Here is a 15327-nt window from a genome sequence, read left to right on the forward strand (position 1 = left end):
AGTCTCAGAGAGTTTGCTAACTAGCAAGTGACAGAGCTGATATTCAAACCTGTTAGAGGTTTTTTAATGTTTCTTTTTTATGATTATTTACTGGATAAATTTGACAGATAAGATTTTGTAAATTTAAGGTGATATTTATTTATCACATTACATACTTATAGTACAGTATTACTGTCTATATTCATTAACTGTACATTAGATCTCTATGGCAAATTCACTGCTCATTACAAGTCTGCACCCTGAAACACCATCAGTCTTATCCCCCACCCCTGATCCTCTAACCATCATTTTATTTTGGTTTTTGTTTGTTTGTATAGGTCAAACCTGTTGTAGGTTTATGATACGGGGCATTGGACCGTTATAAGGATTAAATTAATTAATACATTCAAAGTGCTTAGAACAGGATTCCTTGTAGTATTCCTCCCCATTAAGTGCCAACGTTAACTTTCTGGAGTCAGGGAGGAATTCTGTAAGTGAGAAACATGAACAAGTCAGCAAAAGTACATGAAGTCATTTTTATAAACAGAAATATAAGTTAAGGTCCCATTTATTCTGTGAGCTCTATGTTATTCAGGATAGTTTTCCCTTTGTTCTTATTGCCTATGTATGCCATTGCCTAGAAGATCTCCTGCCATAAATTTTAAGTTATTTGTGCCCCCCTCCAGCATTTTTATGCTTTTTCATCACAGAGATTTTTAACATAAAATCAGAGAAAGGCAGTATTTTTAAATGCAGCCATTAGGATGACCACCCACACCAGCAGAAGCTTTGTGATTGTATCTTCCTTCGTGGTTCTGATTGGGGTGTGTTCCTACCTGTGGGAGGTAAGAACAAGTGAAGCAGGAGACTTGTAGGGCAATTTGCTGTTCCAAGTGGTTAAGGTATAAAGACACTTTGAGATCCTGTTTTCAACATGTACAGGAGTAACAACCACATAACTGCCTGCTATATAAAGCAAAGGAACAAGTAATACCTGAGCCTGACTGACAAAATACACCACGTTTCTGCAGTCAAATGCCAGGCTCATAAAAATATAAAGCAAGAGAGGAAAATCCCTCCCTTTTGCCACCAGAACTACCCTGTCCAGTATGACAGCCACCAGCCACATGTGGCCACTGAGCTCTTGAAATGGGGCTACTTTGAATTGAAATGTTCTGTACGTATAAAATACATGCTGGATTTCAAAAAATTAGTGAAAAACAATAAAACATACCAATAGTTTTATATTGATTACATGTTGAAAGGATATAATTTGAGTGTTTAGGGTTAAATAATGTAATTAAAATCAACTTCATTGCTTTCTTTTTATTTTTTAAAACGTGGATACTAGAAAACTTAAAATTACCTGTGTGGCTCACATTACATTTCTACTCGGTAGAACTGCTCTAGACAGAAGTCTGAACTTTACGCTGACCTGACCCTTAAGTCTCCAGTATCTTAGTACCTTAGAACTATATAAAGTGACTAAATTCAAATCTAGAAACAAGTAAATTTATTGTGCACATATTAAGAATACAAAGATTAACAATACAGAGTTCTTGTCCTTAAGATAAAGAAAGTAAGTTTCATTGGGTCCTACTTGAGCCAGGCCCTGGGCATCCTTGCAAGCTAGATACAATTTCCACTGCACAACTCAACTCCAGCTTCACAGTCTTCTCTGTTTGGAGGCCCAGAAAGCTTCTCCAAACCGATACGTGCACAGGTATTCTCTTCCCCATGATCTTCTCGACACCCTTAGTCACAAATACCCTCTTTCCAACTCTAGCCTATGTGTCAGTCCACTCAAGCTGCTATAACAAGGCACCAGAGGCTGGGTGGCCACCCTGGACTTCTTGCTATTCCTCAACAACAGCAGGTAATCTCCTTTTCAAGGCCTCCACCCAAATGCTCCGATATCAACGTGGCTCAGTCTCACTCCTCCTTCAAGCCTTTCCTCAGCTGCTTCCTCTCCAGTGAGCACTTCCTTGACCCACATACCTTAAACTGGTAATTGCCCATCCCACATACTCCCTTCCCCTGCTTTATTATAACCCTTATCACCAGCTAACATATTATGCCTCCTACTCTTTTATTGTTTATCTCCCCACAATAGAATCTAAACTCCACAAAGGTGGGGACCCTATTTTGTTCACTGCTGTCTTCCCAGTTCTTAGAACAGTACCTGCCACAGATGTTCAATAAGTATTCAGTATTTGCTAATGATTGAATGAAATTCTCAGAGCAAGATAACGAGGCACAGAGAAGCTCAGTTTTAACCTTAGGTCACAGGACTAGTCTGTGCCGGGGTCAGAATTAGAACTCAGCCAGCGCTCATTTCACCCTCTCAATCTGGTTCAGCCACTGAAAGGGGGCTCCCCTTCGAACCGCAAGAGCTGGCCGGCTGTGCTGTGCTGCAGGGGAAGCACACACCAAGGTTCAAACGCAAATCCCGCTGGAAGGACTGAGCTGAAACAGAACCAGGTCTTTTGGCAGCACTGCTGACAGTCTCTGAGATTAAGGAAAGTCACTTGAAGGCATAAGCTGAAGGTTTCCAGTTTTAAGACTGGCTTTAACTTCTTTTCTTTCAGCTGTAGCTTTCTGGGATGATGAATGTACCATATGTCTGTATCTCCAGGTTCCCATACAAATTAGGAAACTAAAAATGCCCGATGATTAAAACAGATTTCTGCTTGTTTCCATGGGAAATCAACTGCTGCGGAACCTTAGGAAACGGGAGGGAGACTGTTCAGCTCGAGGTGCCGTCTGGGAGTGGCTGCATTCTGCCTAGACTCCAGTCCTGTCTGTTCACAATTTCGGACAGGTGAGATGCTGTCCTAGGCCGCTTGCCCTGCTGGTGGCCAAGGGCCACCGTGAAGATCAGTGTGTCTTGTCTGACTCCTTTGAGCCTCCGCCACCAGTGGACTGGGTGCTCTACCCCAGGCCCTCCAGTGTTAGATCCTGAGCCAACCACACTAGCTAGGGCCCCTTCCTAATGACAAATAGACACTGAACAGTGCCGAGCCCCCAGCCTCGTCCTCCCACTGTGGTTTCAGCGTGTGTTGAGCCCACTAGCAGGTCTTCTGGTGGACAGAGGGATGCACCCTCAAGGATTCTTGCTTGCAGACTCACTGCTGGCTACTCACAAGTAGGCAGAGTTAACTTGGGGAAGAGGCGGGGGTGTTCTAAACACAAGAAGGGGGCCCTGGGCAGCCGCACCAAGGACGTCTCTAGGAGGCTGTGATGGTTGCTTGTTGCCACCTGCCCCAGAATTAGCACCAGTTTGCTTAAAAGAGAGAATGCTGAGAGAAAAGGCTGCAAAAAGATTTCAGTGTTGCTTGCCAGTGGCAATCTTTGGCTTGTCTGGGGAAAACTGGCTCAGGTGCTTCCTCTAGCCTAAGTTGAGGATTGATTAAACCACCTCCACCACTCTCCTCCAACCCCCAGGCAAGTTGAGGGTGAAAAGATAACCTTTCTCTGCTTTCCTAAACCATAGTGTAACTCAGGCTGCCAGGGTGAGGCCCAAAGCTGGAAACTTGGCAGTAAAGTTGAGTGTAGAGTTTAAATTTGGATCCAGACGGCTTACTAACTCACTAGCTGGGAGACCTCAGGGAGCTCACAGCCATAGTTTGAGTGTCTGTAAAGTGGAGATGAAGATACCTCCTCCTCAGCGAGGTTACCAGGATGAAATAAGCTAGCTTAAGTAAAAGCACTCATCCTGAGCCTGGTAGGCAACAGGTGCTCAGTGCCTGTGGCTTCTCTTTTTCCTTCCCTTTGTTGCTATATTTTACTGGCAAAATTGGAAACAGGGTAGCTTGCTGAGCAATAAGTAGGCAATGCGGTCCCTCCTCCCATAACTATTACCACCAGCACTAGCAGCTCAATTCTTCTCAGAATTACTACTGGGGATGCAGACAGTACAGAGAATTCCAAATCCTTGTACATAACATCCCGATTGACTTGTAGCTCATCAGCCAGGCTTGGTTGTCTTGTCTAGGTGGAATGTTTCTCAGAGACACTAAGTGGAAAAGGACACTTGTGTTGTCTTCTGCCAAAATAAACCATTGGTAGGACCTTGTGGAATTAAGACCATAGATCACAATGCATTCCAAATGCCTTGCCCTAGGCTAGTCAAAATATTTTGACTCCTCTTGTGTTTAAATGACTCACAGACATGATTCTTTACCACGAGGCCATCCTAACAGGTTCCACGTAAGCCAGATTAGAGGAAGCAGAGTTATCATTTTGTGGTCCTGGGGAGACTTTTAGTAAATCAGTCTTTCCATTACACCTATGATGTACAAAATCATGCTCTGGTAACTTGATCTATTTCCGTAGATTTCCAGTAATAGCTTCTCAGTACTGTGGGCTCTGTTTCTACCCCAACCCAGTTCTGACACTGACCACCCGGAGTTGGTACAGGCTCCACAGGTTAAGGGCAAAGTCCCCCACAGGACTGCCCTTACTTCAGATGCCAGCCATGAGTCTTGGGAGGTCGCTAGGCCACCCACTCTTCTACCCAACTGGCTACAAATTTGGGGGTTCCATGACTCCCTCCATTTTGAAAATTCACTAGAATGACTCACGGAGCTCAATGATTACAACTTTATTGGATACAACCAAGAGCAGCCAAATGAGATGCATAGGATGAGGTCTAGGAGAGAACACAGAGTTCAGTGTCCTCTCCCCATGGAGTCAGGGCATGTCACTCTCCAGGCACATCTATGAGTTCATTAACTGGAAAGCTCCACTGAGCTCCAGTGTCCAGGGTTTTTATTGGGGTTTCATTACATAGACATAATTGATTAAATCATCGGACTCATGATTGAACTCAATCTCCAGGCACCCCCAATCCCAGAGGTCAGGCTGGCCCAAAGTTCCAACACTCTAATTACATGGTTGGTCCTTCTGATGTCCAGCCCTTATCCTGAAACTATCTAGAGGCCCAGATGAGTCACCTCATTAACTTAACAAAGGCACTTCATCACTCAGGAAATTCCAAAGGTTTCAGAAGCTCTGTACCAGGAATAGACAAATACCAAATATATTCTTTATTGTACCACAGTCTTTTATTATTTACAAACCATCAGGGCTTTGAGTTTAAGCTTTTTCCTTTGGGCAGTGGAGACTTACTTAAAGCAAGTTGAAGTTATCATGTATTGAGCAGCTACTATGGCCAGCCATTCATAGTATGTGCTGAGAGCAGTACCTTTGGGCAATAAATTGGGCGATTGCATGGACGGTGGTCTGGCTGAAGCTAAGATGGGAAAACTGGGAAAGAGGCAGTGGCTGCTGTGTAGCCATGAAGTGGTGAGAGCTAAACTGGGGGAGCAGAAGTGCACATGGAAATGGAGGAAAGGGAGGAGTTGAGAGAGATTTTGAAGGAAGCTTTCGACTTATCATTTAAAGTTTTGTCTCCATTATAAGAGGCTACACAATGGACTGAGAAGTTAGAACTACTTGAAGAGTTAAACTATCTTCTAAAGATATGCAAGTAATATTGACAAAGTGGGTCCTCTGTGATTAACAGAACTTTGTATTCTAAACATTAAAAATTCAACTGTACACACTGCTATATTTAAAAAGGATAACCAACAGGGACCTACTGTACAGCACAGGGAACCCTTCTCAATGTTATGTGGCAGCCTGGATGGGAAGGGAGTCTGGGAGAGAATAGATACGTGTATATGCATGGCTGAGTCGCTTTGCTGTGCACCTGAAACAATCACAACATTGTTAATCGGCTATACTCCAATATAAAATAAAAAGTTTAAAAAAATTCAATTAACATTAAAGATCTTAATGCTTTACCTCTTGAACAAATTTCAGGACCCCTGTCCTGATCTTTAATGCCATATTCCCATGCATTCTTCTGAACAAAAAATGTGGACTCCTCTTGTCTTCAAATGGAAGACTTGTTTCTGTTCTGAAATGAATACTGTCAGTTTTTACCTTTCAAACAACTTTCTGAGATTTGTTCACTTCTGAGTTCAAGGTCCTTCCTCTCCTTGTAGATCACAAATTCATGATGTATCCCTGTATAAATCATGTATAAAAGAGAACCTGTAATATTGTTGTGTGAAAAACCAGCTATTTCTTCCTGCATGCAGATTTAAGTAAACAATAAAAGTAATATTTCAATATTCTCAGTGTGTACTTTCTTTCCACACTAATTATTAAAACAGTGAATCGCTCATATCTGAGGAAGTACTGCAATATGACAGATATTTTAGATATGAATTTTTCAAAAAAATAATTTAATGGATTTAAATTTGGGGGTGAAGAGAAATGATGATTATTTTAATGTATCATGGGTGATATGTTACACTGAAATAGAAATGAAATAGTAAAAATTATATATAGTTTACTCAGGCAGTAAGCACTCATTATGCTTACTTTAAAATTTTTTTATTATATATCAAGTTAACAAGTTGACTTTTAAGAAAATTGGCAACTGGCAACTCTTCATGTTTGTCAATATACTTAAAAAAAAACTTGACAGAAAGACTCCTCCTTTGACATTTTATTAAAATAATTAAGTGAACAAGTAATTTTTGAACATCAACTATGTGGGAAACAGAAAAAAAATGTAAAGTGTCAAAAAAGAAGATGTAATTAGCTGTTGAATATTAATGAAAGTTAACATTTACTGCATATTTCCAATGTGTCAGGCACTGTGCTGATCTAATCATCACAGCCACACTATAAATTAAATACTATAACTATCCCCGTTAAACTATGCCTGAAGCTCAGAGAGGTTAAGCAGCTTATCCAAGTTCTCACAGCTATGGAAGATAAAAAGATGATTCATTACTGTAAGAGTTTACAGAAAAGAAAGTGTTTTTTAAAAAAACTTTATGGAGAGAGAATTTGAATTGGACATTTTAAAAGGCTGACGAAATTTGGAGGAGAGTGGAGAGATGAGAAAAGAGAAATGTCTCGAGAAAGCAGAAGGTAGTGTGAAGACCTGTACAAAATCAAGGTGGTAGTAAAGAGTTATAAAGGCATGTGCCAATGGGATGAAAGTGTCCCCTCAGAGCAAACAACTGCAACACTTCCGAAGGTGATTTGGCCAAAAAATGTTGGGTCCATAGGCATTCAGTTATCATATTAGTTACAAAAACACACAATGCAGATTAAAGTCCAGATAAATCCAAATCCTTTTAGTTAAGGGATTACACTATTTCTGTGCAGCTCCTTGAGGTCTCACGGAGATCAGGAGATGGAACTATACTTGTGTTGGGGGAGGTCACTGAGAAGACGTGACCACTGGTTTGACCTGCAAGCTGGACCCGAGCAGGTGGAGGCACCGCATCCCTCCCCTTGCTTCCGCCACTCCCAGAAGCTGCCCCAAGGATGAAGCCTTGAAATAAGAATGTGGTGATGAGACTATCTAGACTGTGTACGCGACTGAACCCAGTTAAGACCTCTATATAAACTTTTAAGATTCCAGAGGGCAGGTGCAGAAATCTACTTGTCCTGCATCTGCACAAGACAAGCCTTGTTAAGTAAACCTCCGTATGAAACCTGCCACCTACCAATCTGGAGTGGTCTGCCTCTTTCTTCTGTCTCTCCCTGCCCTCCCAGTAAGGGAGCCGGCATCAGATCACAACCGGGAAGCTCCCAAGGAGCTTTGTGAACCATCAACTCACTCCTCTTAAACTTCTAGATTCACTCCAGATTTGAAACTTCTTCCAGTTCTTGACAGAAGGAAAAATACCGACCAATCTCCACAAAAGTCATTCAGCAAAGACCATGATGACTCCTGCATTTTCTTGTGAAAATGGTGGCAGGAGATGCAGAAGTGCGTCTTGTTCTTGCAGCTGAAATCTGTGCCATACCATTTGTCTTCATTAGCCAGACACTGAACAGATCTAACCTTGCAGAGAGTTTTACGTGAAACCTTCCTCTCACAAATTTTCAGCAATCATTTTGGAGTTCCAGAGGCTGGCCAACAATCTACAAATGCTGTATATTAAATGATCTCATCATTCTAAGTAGCAGTCAGCCAAGATTTTTAAAATTCCTTTCCCCTTAAAGCACTTAGAAGTCCCCTATTATTGCCCACCACCATGCTCCTTGGTAGATTAGCTGGGATAAGCTGCCAGTCTGATTTGAAGAAAAGCACTGTGATGTGATGCGATTGTTAGCCTAGACAGGGTCACAATGTGTCCATCTGGGGACTGTGGCAACTGTGGGTGATTTGGGGAATGGTAGTAGCACCACTCCTGGTCATGAAAAATTAAAGCTTGCCCAAGTAAAGAACTGGTAACTTTAAAAGTATGGTTACTTTTTCTTCCTTCTCTGGATACAGACTGAAAGACAAAAACACTCAACATTTTGTATTTGTTTTAGATTATTAAAAGATTTTTCAAATGCATCTTGTATCAGGAGTTTAAGGTGCATCAAAATGGAGCATTTCAAGGTGGCTTAATTGGAGTGTCTCCCTGCTCAAAATGAGCTACACAATATCTCTCTTCTCAGTCAACATGGGCTGATGTTGGACATAATTCATCCTTAATGGTCCTGACATATATTCATTACGGAGAAATGAAGAACAAAACATTTTATCTGGGAAGATAGTCTAGAGATAAAACTCCAAAGAAGCAAGGAAATTGATGTTTATTTCCCTTAAGCATTACGGGAAAAAAAAAATCACATTTTCTAGAAGTTTAAAAAATTCTGTTATAAGGCAGAAAGGAAGTACAAGAGTAGAGTGTAGGCTTGATTCCATTGTAGGCGCCTTGATTCTGTTCCTGGCTCTGCCACCTACTAGCAGCGTGACCTTGGGCAAGTCACATTACCTACCTGTGCCCCCAGGTTCCCCATCTGTGAAATGGGGACAGTGATAGTACCTACTTCATAGTGTTGTTACACGGAGTAAATGAAATCATACATGTAAAATGCTTTAGACCCTGCCTGGCAGAGAGCACTCAACAAATGTTAATTTACTACCCTATTTGTGGCATTCAAATCACTGTAGCAAGTTATCAGACTACCTCTTAAAAATTCCAGACCAGGTTGCTCACAAACCAATTATTGTTATATTCTAAAGTTCCTGAAACCCTTTTGATCAGAAAATATTTGTTTCAAAGCAACTGGTCAAAAGCATTATTACAGAATAGATAATTTTGAGTTCTGGTTTAGCCAATGAAATCAACAGTTAATATGAAATGACATCAGATAAGGTGTAAATAGACTGTTGTAGGGAGTATCTTACAAGCTGAAGAATGTTGTTGACATTCAAGAAATCTGGATGTTTTCAGTTTCTTAAACGTGATCACTGTTGTTTTCATGTTATGGTAAAATCATGCTCCCTTTGGCCACAGGAAGCAAGTTATGTGCTTATAAGTTATCTTATCCAAACTCTAGTCTTTTCCTTTATCTACATTGCTTTTGGAAGAAATCAGTGCAGTTAACTCAGAAGTATCCACCCCTCCCGCCCCCAGACACATACTTATCCATTCTGTACTGTAAGATGGTACTTCCTTTTCACTGAGGATTAATTTTTAAATTCCTTTAAAGTAAGATAGAAAGTAAGATAGTTTCTAATCATTTTAATGAAATATTATCATGCCGGACAGAAATTCACGGTGCCTTTCTTTGATATCCCATAGTCAGAGCACATCACTTCTATCAGCCCTCTACTGAATGTTCCTCAGAAAGAGGGCTGGACAGCTGTTAATGTTACAACAGGCCTAGAGAAGCACTCATAGGAGAGTATGTTCACAGCACCAGGGAGGGAGGACACCTAAGGACATGAAGTTACTCCACCACTGTCCAATTCATAAGAAGGAAAAAGCCAGTTACTGTTAAGGACTGTGAAAAGCCTGAGACTATTATTTGCAAGCTAAAAAATCAGCTTGCTCCAGTTTCTTGGATTCTGGTAGAAGACATGAAGCTCCTGGATCAGAGATGGAAAAATGTTCATCCCTCACAGCAACAGCAGTAGCCCGAAGTATCAGCATTTTTTATGTGTCCGTTCCTTGAGCTCTAACATATTAACAGTAGGTTGTGTTATAAGAGAGGGACCATGAGCTCAGTGAATGTGAACCCTTTATAACGAGTGTGTCTGCCTGTCCTTTGCTCTGGAGAGAGACATTATCTTTATTATACTGGACAGTAAGTATGCATGCCCTTTGCTCTAGAGGCAGACATTATCACTATCTTCGAAGGCTGTTCACTGTACAAGTATCTTTGAAAATCTAGTCCGGAAGAAAGGGCAGTTAGTGTCTTGCTCATAAGATGTGCAGAAATACTAGAGACCCATGGAGAGCTGTCTCCCAGTGGTCATTGATAAACTATTCTACGATATCTCTTCGAGTGCACAGAATGAATGTGTTTGTCTTATACCACTTTCAACTATTTCTAAAAGAATGTCAAAGGATCTAGAGGCCAATACAAACGTATAAAGGCAAGGGAATATTCCTCAGTGTAAAGGAACAAGGTTACACTATTACCAGTGAGAATGGGGGCTCTTTGTCCTATTGAAGATAGCAGGCACTCTGTTATGGCTGTTTGTAAGGAAAATGCCTGCAGGTCGCATCTATCAAGAGGGCTCATCTCTGTAGGCATTCATTAAATTAGTTAACACGGCCTATAATTCCCTTCTCTTTCCAAAGGGGGAAAATCTTATGACGGTTCTGAAGTCTTTAACTCTAGAATAACAATTCAAATATTCTATTCTGAGAGAGTTTATTCTTCTTGGGATGTTGATAGATATGACAAAGGAAATAGTTCCATGGTAAATGAAGTTAGAGACATGCTAGGTTCAGCAAAGTCAACAAGTATTTTTAATGTGGGACTTCTCAGAGCCCTGAGCATGGTAATATGCATTGTGAATCTCCAAGAGGAATATAGCGTTCCCCAAATGACTTTGACCACAGACCCCTATTTCTCAGCGTACTCAGAGGTTCTACAGAATGCTACTTGGAAATGCCTCAGTAGAGGAATGGCTCTATCTCACTGGTAATGGATGGTGGAAGACAGAGGTGCTTTGAGAAGATGTTGCCTAATTGGTCTACCCTGCTCTAGACATATTTCCCATAGATAGCAGCACCGGATGCCTTCTTGGATCTTTGGTTACATATTGGTGATTATATCCATTACTGACTGAAATCTAGGGAGGATAAATATGTACCATATTAAGATCAATGTGAAAAGTTCTAGCACTGAATAAATCCTAAAAAATCACCTATTCCAACCCCTTCATTTCAGATAAAGAGACCAAAGATCCAAAGATATTAAGAGGCTTGTCCTAAGTCACAAAGTTAGTCAATGACAGAACCACACCTGGACTCCAGGTCTCTTAATCTCGGTTTATGCTCTTTTCACTGCTAGCAATAAACGTGATCATAAATGATCATTATCATTGATACTGAGAAAGCTAACCAGGCTTTCCTGTTGATTTTTTCCCAGAGAGGTAAACAACGTAAGTAAATTCAGGAAATTAATAAATGAACTGAAAAAAGGCTCAAGAAAATGTATCTTGTGTCAGTATGGGTGGAAGCTTTAAGAAGAGAGCATCCAGGCATGCTTGTAGCATCTTCTAAGTAAACAAAGCACAGTCCATGATACTTTTCCAAAGAGAGAGTCATGTTTATGTGAGTAACAACAGCATCTTCAATTTCACTTACCCTGATAAGGTGTCTTGAGCCATGGATCTTCATGCCTCAGAGAGAGAGAGAGAGAAAGAGCAGCTTTTTAGTCAAAGGAAAGAAGCAGTTCCTTAGGCCTGAAATTAGGTGCTTTGTCAGGGCTGATGTCACTGAAATTTGAAGCTAGTTGATGTTAAAAGGTGATCTGAGATGTTCTAAGGTACATTCTATACATGCATAATATGATACGGTATTAAGAAAAGGCTGAAAATGTTGAGTCCTGGGAAAAAATGAGTTACCTTCCATAGAGGTAAATCCGAATGTATTTTGTTTAATAACTAAGGAAGTTCTAAACCCCTAAAGAGTGTTTCATTTTCCTTAGAATAATTTACTTCATGGACAGAGCCAGTCATTTGTAGATTGAATTAATGAGTTAGTACATATAAGGTTCTTAGATCAGTGGCTGTACATGATTACTAAATAGTAGCAAGCAAATATTATTTAGTAATGCAGTTATAGCAGTGATATTTGGGTACAAAAAAGTCCTTAGAATGTCAAACTCATTTTTTACTTTAAACTTATACTACATAGCTATCATATAAACAATAATTCTAAGAATGAGGCTCTCTGCCTGGTATATTTCATATTGCCTAAACTCAGAACCACAGACACTTCATGATCTTTCATTAAGTTTGCTTTCAGTCATAAAATGCTTTTCAATTAAAGAGTAAGCTGTGAAATCACCCCAGGAAGGCACATTTAGGATATGAATACCCTATTGAGAAAAGTACAAATGAATGCAATTTCAAAAACTACTGAAAAATTACATCATTAACCTTACTGAATATACTTGATGGATTCAATTTAAAAATAAATATTCCTTTTCCATGGATTGAGTAGTGGTTAAGCCTGAGAACTCTGAAATTAGACTCACCTGGGTCCAAATCCTAACTCTTCCACTCACTGGTCATGTGACCTTTGGCTAGTTACTTGATTACAAAGTGCCTCAGTTTTCCCCTCTCTCAATAGCAGAAAATAACACTGCCTACTAGTGGATGGTGACAGCGACTAAATGAGACAATACATATAAAGCTAGTACTTAGCACATACCATGTACCTAGTAAGTGCTTATTCATTATTATTATTTCCAAAGAATATCCCACAAGTTAGTGGTACCAACCACTTCCAACTCGTGTGCATGTGTGTGGAGGGAGGTGTATAAATGATACAGGGCTGATTTTAGAAGAATTTGACCCAAAGTTTTCTAGAATCCTATTTTTAAGTCCTCAGCAACACCACCCTCTCCTCTGGCACAAATTCTTCTGCCTTTTTAGGGTCAAGACCACATTTGACCACATTACCTCTTGGGCAACTTCCTGCTCACTCGACTTTTTCTAGGGAAGGTTTCCCTAGCATTTTTATTGGCATAGAGTCAAGGATTTCAAAACTGTTGCTAAAGGTGGGTTTTATCTTGCAGCTATTAATTCAGAAAGTGGTAATGGTTGCAACAATGTTAACAGCTGAAACTCAAAACAACCATGTTTCCTGTTAGCTCAGGATCTTTCCCACAAAGCTCAGAAAAGGTCTGGGGAGCAGATGTGCACAGAGTGGGTAGAGAATGCTGAGTAAAATCCTGCTGGTGGTTTTGGTTTAGAATTTAGATTTTACTTTCACTATGACTAGGCAGGATCAACTGACATCACAAAACAAAACAAGCATAGCAGGTTGGTCTTAAAGAATAAGCCCAGCATTGAAAAATCAAGGTTTAAGCAGATACATGTTCATAATACATAATTTTAGTATAAACTACGAGCAAAAGGGTTCAGGTTTTAGAGCCTGCAGTTTAATACAAATTATACTGAAAGTCAGAACCAGTACAAGAAATTGAAACATTTTTAAACTTGTTCTTTTGAAATTTAATGCCAGGCTCTCTGCTAGGTGTTGATGTAGAGATGAATATACAGTAGAGAAGCAAAACGTAAAGAAATAAATGGCAGGACACCAGTAAGTGCTGAAATAGAGGTTCAAAAATAAGTGCTGTGGGAGCACAAGGAAGAGAGAATTACACTTGGCTGGAGCCTGCAGAGCTCCACAGAGAAGGCAGCTTTTGAAATATGCCTTTAAGGAATGATATAGTCCAGCCTGCTTTTTCCTGTAGCTAACAAGACAATGTAATATAATCACCATTTCCATACAATCCACCAGAGCGATTGCAGATATTCTAAGCCTCACTAGAACCTTAAAAAGAAGGTATTGCTGTTCTAAGAGACAGATGGGGAAACTGGGGTTCAAAGATTAAGAAGCTCAGGGTCACATAGCTGGTTAGCGGTGGACACAGGATTTGAGCCCAGATCTACATCGCTCCGAATTTCTTATCATGGTCGTGCATTGCTCAGAAAGGTCTACTTCTGCTCCCTATTTGTCAACCAGTACATAGTTAACTTATGTGTGGAGTCTAAGTATGGAAACTCACTCTGGAAGCCCATTTGGAATGTCAAATTTTGCCCTAAAGAATTGGGTATTAAGTGAAAGATCAAGATGGTGGCTCTGGCCCACAGTTCCCTCTCCTTTCTCTGAACTTCAACCACATTTAGTTAAAAATGGTTTATTTTGATTCATATGCATGCCAGATTCCCTCTCTCATGCTCTGTGAACACCCTGAAGTCAGGGAATAAGCCTTATACTTCTTTGAGACCCTCAGGGTCCAGCCTTCACAAAAGTTGGCTGATTGCTGATTCATCTAGTGTTTTACAGAGGGCTTGATAAGTGTGTGTGTTGATTTCTGTTAGGTTGACTGAAGTGAGGTGACTAGACTTACAGCTTACATTCTGTAAAATAAGAAAAGGAGACCTAAGCAGTACCACACAGTGGCTTTCAGACTAGCGCCTCTCAGACTTTAGTGTGCATGGGAATCACCTGACTACACGTAGAACTGTCCAGTTCACCCTACTAGAAAGCAGGCACAGAGTAGACAAAAGTATCACAATTAAGCAACTGTCAGGGATGGGGTGGGGGAACTCAACTTGCAGGGATTCAAATCCATCTCCAAACCTCCTTGCTGTTTCTGTCCTTTTGTTCTCAGGGCAATGAACTGTAGTAAATACAACAGCTACCATTTACTGAGTACTTGTAAAGTGTTTGGTCCTGTTCTTGGTGATTTAAGCATGTTATTTAATTCTCACAGCACCCTATAGTACTATACCTATATTGTTGATGGAAAAAAAAATGTAGCAGTAACTTCCTTACATTTACACAGGAAGAGTAGGGATTTCCTCCTGGTTCACCTGAGTCCAAAGTCTAGAATTGTGGTTCCTTAACACTGGGTAGTGTGGGAGCATTTCAGGGATGACTAAGCTTGAGTTAGGGTGCCAGTGGCACAAGGAGGATAGAGGTGCACTCAGAAAGCTCTTGGAGAATAAAACCCTCCACAGGACATTTGTGCCCTTAGTACTCACCTCACTGAGCATTTAAATCCCGGCAAGGCATTGAAGAGCTGGAACTACCTCAGCTAGTACATGGTGGCCTGCAAGGTACTCAGTACTTTTTAGCAAATTGCTAGTCAGCCTCTGTCTTTTCCCCAGGAAACTTTCAGGAATTTTTCCGCCTGCTATCTGGGAGGATGGCCCCACTCTAGAATTTTGTGTTGATCTAGGTTAATGAAGGCTAGTATTCGGGTCATCTCCTAAGGCCTAAGAGGGTTTCAGGTTGTCTTCTGGGAAAGACACCCAACAACAGTACTGGAATTGGAAAAAGT

Source organism: Balaenoptera musculus, chromosome 1, assembly GCF_009873245.2.
Source record: "Balaenoptera musculus isolate JJ_BM4_2016_0621 chromosome 1, mBalMus1.pri.v3, whole genome shotgun sequence".
NCBI lineage: Eukaryota > Metazoa > Chordata > Mammalia > Artiodactyla > Balaenopteridae > Balaenoptera > Balaenoptera musculus.